Source organism: Falco peregrinus, chromosome 18 (assembly GCF_023634155.1).
Source record: "Falco peregrinus isolate bFalPer1 chromosome 18, bFalPer1.pri, whole genome shotgun sequence".
Lineage (NCBI taxonomy): Eukaryota > Metazoa > Chordata > Aves > Falconiformes > Falconidae > Falco > Falco peregrinus.
The window spans coordinates 6,517,909-6,525,752 of NC_073738.1; the positions used below are offsets into that span (position 1 = coordinate 6,517,909).

A 7,844-nucleotide genomic window follows, 5' to 3' on the forward strand; every position below is an offset into this window, starting at 1 on the left:
GGGTTTGGTTTGAATATTTCTGGAAAGTGGGACTAAAACATCCTACAGCCCAAGGCAAAGTTCTACTGAATTTTTAACATTACATCTTTGGGGGGGGGGGGGGGGGGAGGGGGGGCGGGGAGATTCAACAGATTTAACACACAATTGGGAGGTCAGCATTCTAAGAGGAGCAGTTGAAAGGACAGCATGTTTTTCTGGAGGAGTTTAAAATGCTAGTCCACTGGACAGTACCTTACCCTTACTAAAGGCATTAGTTGTGTGAGCTTGTTTATTTGTTCAGTGTATTATCTCAGACTAACTTATTTTTCTGGATAAAGGTGTGGTGATTATTGTTTTGTATTTTCATGCCTGCCTGAATTATTACCTGTCCTATTTACATAGCTCAGATACTTCTTAGATGGCCGTATTCGTATTGCTGCACACATCAAAACTTACTGTTGACCACCTTGTATTCCCAACCAAATCTTAAATTATGGACTTCTGAAAGAGTCCTTTAAGTGGAATTCAGACTGGGAAATCAGTTTGTATCTCAACAATGCAGTCCATCTGTATGTTTTTGCTTTGCCCTGTTTGGTCTCTTAAGCATGTAAGTAGCTATTTTCTATTTACTGAAGAGAGGAGCGGTAGGGCTCAGGGCATGCAGTTTAAAAGAGAATGCTTCCCTTTGACAATTTCAGTCAGTTTTAGCCAAGTGAGTGACAGACCAAGTTTACCTCTAAGCGGAAAAGATACAAAATACAAAAAAAAAAGGAAGAGCATTTTTTGTAAATATATTTAATTTTTTGCCTATTTCTTTGCATTGTAACAACCAATGGTGTGACCATCAGTGGGGTTGGGTACCTTTTTTTTTAAAAAAAATAATTTTGAGAGATACATTATTGTGCAGGGCTGTTTCTATTTGTGCAAAGATAGTGTTGTGTTGACAGTTTTGGGTTTTATTATTACTTGCAGAGTATGTAAGTAAATATGCCTCTGAGAATATGATAAAACAATACGCAACTTGCAGTGAGGCACTCAAGAACATTAATAATGTCAAACTTTTTTCACTCTTGGGCCTTCAACTCAGGGTTGTAAAATGTTTAAATCATTATTTTATTGATTCATACTTCTACTGACTAACAGTATTTAAAAACCAAACCAAACATAATGTATAGCTCCACAAGTTTTTACCCATTAGTGAGGGACATCTCGCTTGTAAGTAGAAGATGGATCAAGTTTCTGGTTTTAGTGTTTGTCTTTAAACCTGGGAGACATGGCTACCTGAGAGATGATGGAGATGAATTAAATAAATGCTTGCCCATTTTCATGACATAATGAACCGGCAGCTTTTCCAGCCTATTATGTACTACACTGTGATTAAGATACCATAGAATATCTTAAGTTGAAAGTGACCCATAAGGATCATCAAGTCCAACTACCTAAAACTAAACCCTGTGACTAAGAGCATCGTATCTGGCGGCTCCTTGAACTCTGACATGCTTGGTGCCCTGACTGCTTCCCTGGGAGCCTGTTCCAGTGACCAGCCACCTTCTCAGTGCAGAACCTTTTGCTAATGTCCAATGCGAGTGATTGTTAATGGAAAACATTACTTCATTCTTAGGTCTTATCTGCCTCTGAACTTTGAGCTGTACTGTTCTGCAGGAGTGACCATAAAATTTCTTCAGATCTTTGTCTTTACAGTCTGATCATATTATTTTTTTAACTGGTACAATTTTTTTGTGTAGTTTCTTTAGTTGGCACAGCATGTACTGCTGAGCAGAAGACTTGTGTAGTGTTTGAGCTTGGATGTGATCTTCGGCATCCTGGTTAGAAAAGAACAGAATCGAGTTACGTGTACTTGTTAGAACCAATAGCCACATGTCTTTGAAGGATGGTATTTTTATGTTAAAAACAGTGAGACTGGCAGTACATAGTCTATGAGTAATTATAGATAACCTTATCGTGCACCACTATAACAAGTTGGAATTGCCATTTGACCTTTCAGAAGTGAACGTTGTTGGCTACAACCTCATCAGTTTGGAATGGATACCTCTCTAGACTATATAGTAAATATTCAAGTGTTTCAAAAGTAGCAGAAAGGTACATTGAAAATTAATGACTATGAGATGGATTCACTCTTCTACAGTTTAAATTTGAAAACAGAAATGTCACTGTGCGTGTTTTGACATGGGCATTAAAATTTAAAGTCTTTCGTAGCGCATCACTTGCCATTTGATGGAAGCTGACTTTGCCTTGTACCACAATAGTTATTTTACTTGTATGTTGAAAATTATTTTTGTACTATTTTACCATTTGTTCTCTTTGTAGAATGCTCTTTCCTATCACTTCACAAGGAGTGTTCTCTTCAAAGGGTGCGGTGAGGAAGAAGGGAGCACTCACTAGCCCAGGAGCTTATGTGTGTGTGAATGAAACTTGGTAATTTTTCTTTTGATATTTAAGGGTGTTAAAATATGGAACTAAATTCAAATTAGTAACTTTCACTGTTTTAGCAGACAGAAGTCAGTTTAAGTAATCCACCACTAGTAAGTGGTGTTGACTTGATGGCTTTAAAAGGTATAAATTAACTTTTATATTTCTATTTTAGCATACTGGTTGTGCTACAAATAAATTGCATGCTGTATGGTACATATATTGGAGATGTGGCCAAATAGTTAAAATCCACCCTTAAAGAGAGAGAAGTTCAACAGAACGGCAAGCATTTGCATTTCTTGTGGACGCTACAGAAAAGGTCTGCCTTAGTGTTCACAGATGTCCTTAATAAAGATTTTTGTCCTGGCAGTGACAAGATAGTTTTGCAGGTTTTAAGCTTCTAATATAATTCTGAATAAGAAATGAGAATTACATTAATTTCATAAATTAAGTACATAAATTGCTGCTTTCCAATCCACCAAGATACTTTCTGCCTGAGTTGGCAGTTGACGTACAAATTTATTCTATTGCCTCAAAAGTTTATTGTGGCTCACAAGGGGCACTCACTGATCTCAGAAATAATCAGGGCTTTTTTTGGACAATGCCGCATTCTTCTATCTCCTTAGCTGTGCCTTTTTAAATGGGGTAAAGGTTTGAGAGGGATTCAGTGGTTTGGGTTTTGGGGTTGTTTTTTCTTTCCTCAATTTTTAAAAACTGGCCTGTCCCTGTATTTTTTTTTAAATAAAGCCTCTTCTTGAGCTGTTGCTGCTTTTACAGATTGGAATTGGCAAATAACCTTCTGATGAAATGTCTTTGAATATTGGGAATAGCTGCCTTTCTGCTGAGTCATGCCCTACATATATAGTGGATGTATTTTGCAATGCAGGCCATCTCTGTGTACTGAGAACTTAAGTACACAAGCACTGTAGTCAAAGGAGGCTCCCTGAGAACAGCAGCTGGTCTAGATGTTTGCACTCTGTCCTTTTATTTCATCGTATTGCTAAGTATTTTTTTCACCCATGTCTTACTGATCCCTCTAATTAGCATGAAAATGGGTATGTGTGGTATGTGCTTACATTTATACTTCTTATGTTGTTTTCCATGGTCTAAGGCTCTTCACTGTGTACTGCAGCATAAGAGCCTTATAATGCACAGTTGACACACATTTGAAAGTGAGAAATTACATAAAATTTTCCACCAAAACAGTGACACAGCTTTTGTTATAACTCCCTTTCCTGAGAGTGCGGAAGCAGACTAAAAGTTCCCTGTTGAAGTGATCTATTATTATCTTTTAGTTGGAGAACTCTGAACAGGGTAATTACTGTTTTATTTTAGTTGACCTCTACAGCAGTAGCATAGTTCCTTTAGATATTTTTAATCTTGTTTCTGCACAAAGGAGAAATTTGTAGTAACACTGACATGGATCAGTTGAGGATGTCTTTCCAAGAAACTAGGTATCTTTTCCTGAACTGGGTGTCTGGTTTCCCGAAGGGTATTGAAGCCTTTTAAGCTGAAGTGACCAGCTATGGTGTCTTGGTTTAAAGGTTAGTGGAGAAATACCCCTACCCTTTCAGGGACAGTAGGATTGACTGATTTTTCTGATACACTGCAGAACTAAGGTGCTTTTCTAGGATAAGATGATGCGCTGAGTTTAAAGATACGCACACACATAGTCTGTTCAGAGGTAATGCTGTAAAAATTATTACCCCTGAAGAGAAGCCAGATATCGATCCTGTTGGACGGGTATACCAAGTTTGTTGAAGTACAGGAATAAATGGTGGTAGGGCACTGAGTAATACAGAAGGCTACTGCTTTGGAGGCATGTTTTTGTTTGCATATCACTTAAAACCAGAAGAAATATACAAGATTTGGTGGGAATTCTTGGCTGTAGAAAAGCAGGAGGTTCTTCAAGGGAGCTGCAAGAGAATTACATTTTCTTACCGGTTTACAGTGGAAGGTATAGGAATGAAACCATTGTAAGAACAGAGATTTTGTTTCTCCTTGCTGTGTATGATGATCCAGCTGGAAAAAAAGGCTAGCAGAGTGTATCCAGAAAGCCACTTGGTGTTTCCAGACACATGCAGGCTGTCTTTTTTTTTTTTTTTTTTTCCCCCTAATACAACTGGAATTTGAAACCTAAACTTAATTTGTTAAAATAAGAGTTCTAAGAAGTGCTGTTTTCACTCTGGCTGACTTGCTGCTAACATTGAGGGTTACAGCCCTCATGCCGAGAGGGATTTTGTGATGTTGCACCTTTTATGCTTCAGCCTGTAATTCCAAGGTCAGTTGTGGAAAAAACTTTATAGATTTGTTTGTTGTGGGTGGTTTAGGGAGTGGTTTGGGGTTTTTTTGTTTTGTTTTAAATACAGCAATAACTAGTTAGCAAAATTTCTTGAGTAGTATGGGAAGGTTAAGAAAGTGAGTTGTTGCTCCATTCAAAAGTTGTAATGTAGCATGCTTATGCATAGTAATGATTTTTCCCTATGTGAAACGTACTAAAAGAAGGGGGAAGGATGGGCATGTAGGGAGCTGAAATTTTCCAACTTTCTGCTTTCTCTTGAACCCCCATTGGAATTAATGCATTTAGATTTCTAATGGCAGCTGATACTAGCAAGTAGTGAAAGGAATTAACAAAGTGAAGTCAGGAGAGACCTGCAGCATTGACTTCAAGTAGCCAAAGTGCTGACAGCCCCCCTGCCACAAGTAACATTGATGTGAAAAAAACCAGCAAGGATCTGTAATTGTTGCTTGTATAAGACTTCTTCCTTATTTGACCTGAAAAAAAGTGTTATGGCTAAGTGCTGTTTCTGTTCGCAGTCTTAATTTTGCAACTTAATCTTCAGATTGCCTCAATTCTGTTTTGCCTGTAGTCTGAGAATAATGATCAAGAGGCAATTGATAGTGGAATGTAACTTCGGCCTTCTCAGTCATTCACTTGTGCTGCACATTCGAGGGGGATGTGTGAGTTAAAACAAAACCGGGTTCTTGTCCATGAATTGTGAGCTGCAGAATAATTCTGCAACCGTGCATTGGCACATCAGAGAGCTTGCTAAATAAAAGACTGAGACAGCATATTACAAAATAGTTTTCAGTTTTGCTTTTCAAACAGGAATTCAGCCCTACTCCTTCCCTGAGTGACCTGATGCAGGGCAATGAATCAAAGTGGTGTTTGCATACTTTCCCTGTAAAATACTGGTATGCTTTCATCACTGTGCTTAAAACTCTCAGCCTTCCTCCTGCACCCTGTGAGAATTACTTAATACCTTTACCAGGAAATGGCTTTCTCAATAAGTATCCATGAGCCTAGGAAGTTTATTAGAACAATTCTTTTCTAAAGGAGAACTTACTGTTGCCAGTGGTGGTTACTTGTGGGTCTACTTGAGCAGACCCTGTGATTAAATTTAGTGTCTCACTGTCAGATGAGTAAATATCCCTGTTGTGCAGAGGTGGAGCTGAGGGACCTACCTGGCATGATGTAACAGAGTGGCAGCTGAGGGCAGAGCGCTCTGTTACTTCTGATCCAGGCTACTGCCCTAACTACAGGATCACCATTTCCCTTTTCAGTTCTTTTTAGATCTTCTACATAGTTTCCTCCAAGGTCTTGCAGACAGTAGATCTATATATTATAATAAAGGAGATAAGAATCAGTTACCTCATTGTGGGTTTATTGAAGCTACTATGTACAGACAAAAAGCTATGAATGCAAAAAATAGCAATTGGGAAATCTTGCTCATCTCACAATGTGCTTCTCATCACTTCAGCTAAGCGGAGAACAGAACGTAGACAGTGTTTCAACTGGAGTTGTCTCAGAATCGTGATACATAAAAGTAGTTCAGACTGAAGAATGATTCCTTCTAAGGCAGCCCAAGCATGAAGGCATCAGCCTTCTGTTAAGCCTGAGATAGCTATCGTTAATAGTCCAAAGCACTTACAACACTTTAAATTAAAGCCTGTATCTTACTCAAACTCTGGTTTGGTAACTATGCTCTGATTCTTACGTAACCTGTGATTCCAGCAGGTTAAGATATCCTGCACCTCCCTTTCACAGAACAGTTTCTGAAGGGTGCTAAAAGAAAATGCATTGTGTGTCAACAGAGGTTGAATTTGGTATTAGCTGCATGATGACCTGGCTCCCAGGGCCCAGAAGGAGAACTAGAGCACTGAGAAATGATAGCATCTTAAGAAGCATGTTATCTAACTGTTCATTCTAGTTGCAGGTTTGTGATGGAAAATGGTTCATCTGCCATCACCAAGGAGACTGGGGAGTGTGTCAGAATACACTACCTGGAGTCTGTGCCCCTTTCTTTTAGAAATCATATATTCTGTAGAATTGTTAATTCATAGGAAAATTCCTACTTGACCTGATGTCTCATGTTCTGTGAAAATTTAAGCTTTTTGTTACTACCAGAAAAAAACTGGATTTTATTATACGATGTCTTGTGGATTTTAATCTACTTGTTTAGGCATGTATTTTCATTCATTCAAGTAATCTGTCTGCCTACTGTTTAAAAAAATACAGAAATGAGAGATTGTCACAAAAGAAATTCAGTGGTTTAAATTAATTTAAGCTAATTTAACTTGTGAAGTGTTATGTTACTGTCATAGCTCTTGGCTTTCCCGTCCCACAGAGAAATCCTTCCCCTGGGGGCTGCTGTATTGGAGACATCTCCAGACAGACCTGCAGGAGGAAGAGTTTGTGGAGGATGTCATAATACGCATACGTAGCCACAAACCCCGCCCCTAGGCATCAGGTGGAACCTGCGCATGTGCTGCCCGTAGTTTGGGTGGAACGCTGCTGCCGCCTAGCGAAAAAGATTGGGTACTGCAGCCGTCCGGTTGGTAGCGTGCTGCTGCTGTCACCTGGCGGCCAAAACACGGTACTGCAGCCTTGGCGCCGCGCATGGGCGGTGGCGCCCCCCCCTCGGCGTTGCTTGCCGTATATAACGGCAACGCGATCCCGCGCTGTCTGCGGTGTGGTGTTGTGGTGCCCTCTGCTGCCTCCTGGTAAGAGGTGCCGCGGCCATCCCTCCAGGACGTTGCCAGTGCGCACTGGGCATAGGAGTACGGAATTACAGCATCGCTGCAGTCCCGGGACAAATGCGGCCGTATTTCGTAACACGCATACGTAGCCACACACCCCGCCCCTAGGCGTCAAGCCGATTCTGCGCATGCGCTGCCCTTACTTTGGATGGAGGGCTGCTGCCGCCTTGCGGGAAAAAAAAAAAAAGGGTACTGCAGCCAATCTATCTACCAGACTGCACAGTTGATTACAGGAACGGAATCAAGAAGGGAACTCTTCCCAAGGCCCGTTAGGAAGTTGCCTGGCTTCACATCTCGGTGGATGAAGTTCTTAGAGCGAACGTATTCAATTCAACTAGTCTAGATAAAAATAAAAAAAATTAAAAAAAATCACTCGAGAGAGTAGGCAGACACTT

At 40.1% G+C, this 7,844-nt stretch overlaps 1 long non-coding RNA gene across 1 annotated transcript; it reads right to left on the reverse strand.

The window, feature by feature from the left end:
* Positions 1 to 3,010: 3,010 nt before the first annotated feature.
* On the reverse strand, positions 3,011 to 7,844 carry LOC114011700 (uncharacterized). Its single transcript, XR_003553743.2, has 2 exons — positions 5,875 to 7,844; positions 3,011 to 5,184 (listed from the first exon to the last, which is right to left on the reverse strand). It is a non-coding gene; the product is annotated as an uncharacterized LOC114011700 (long non-coding RNA).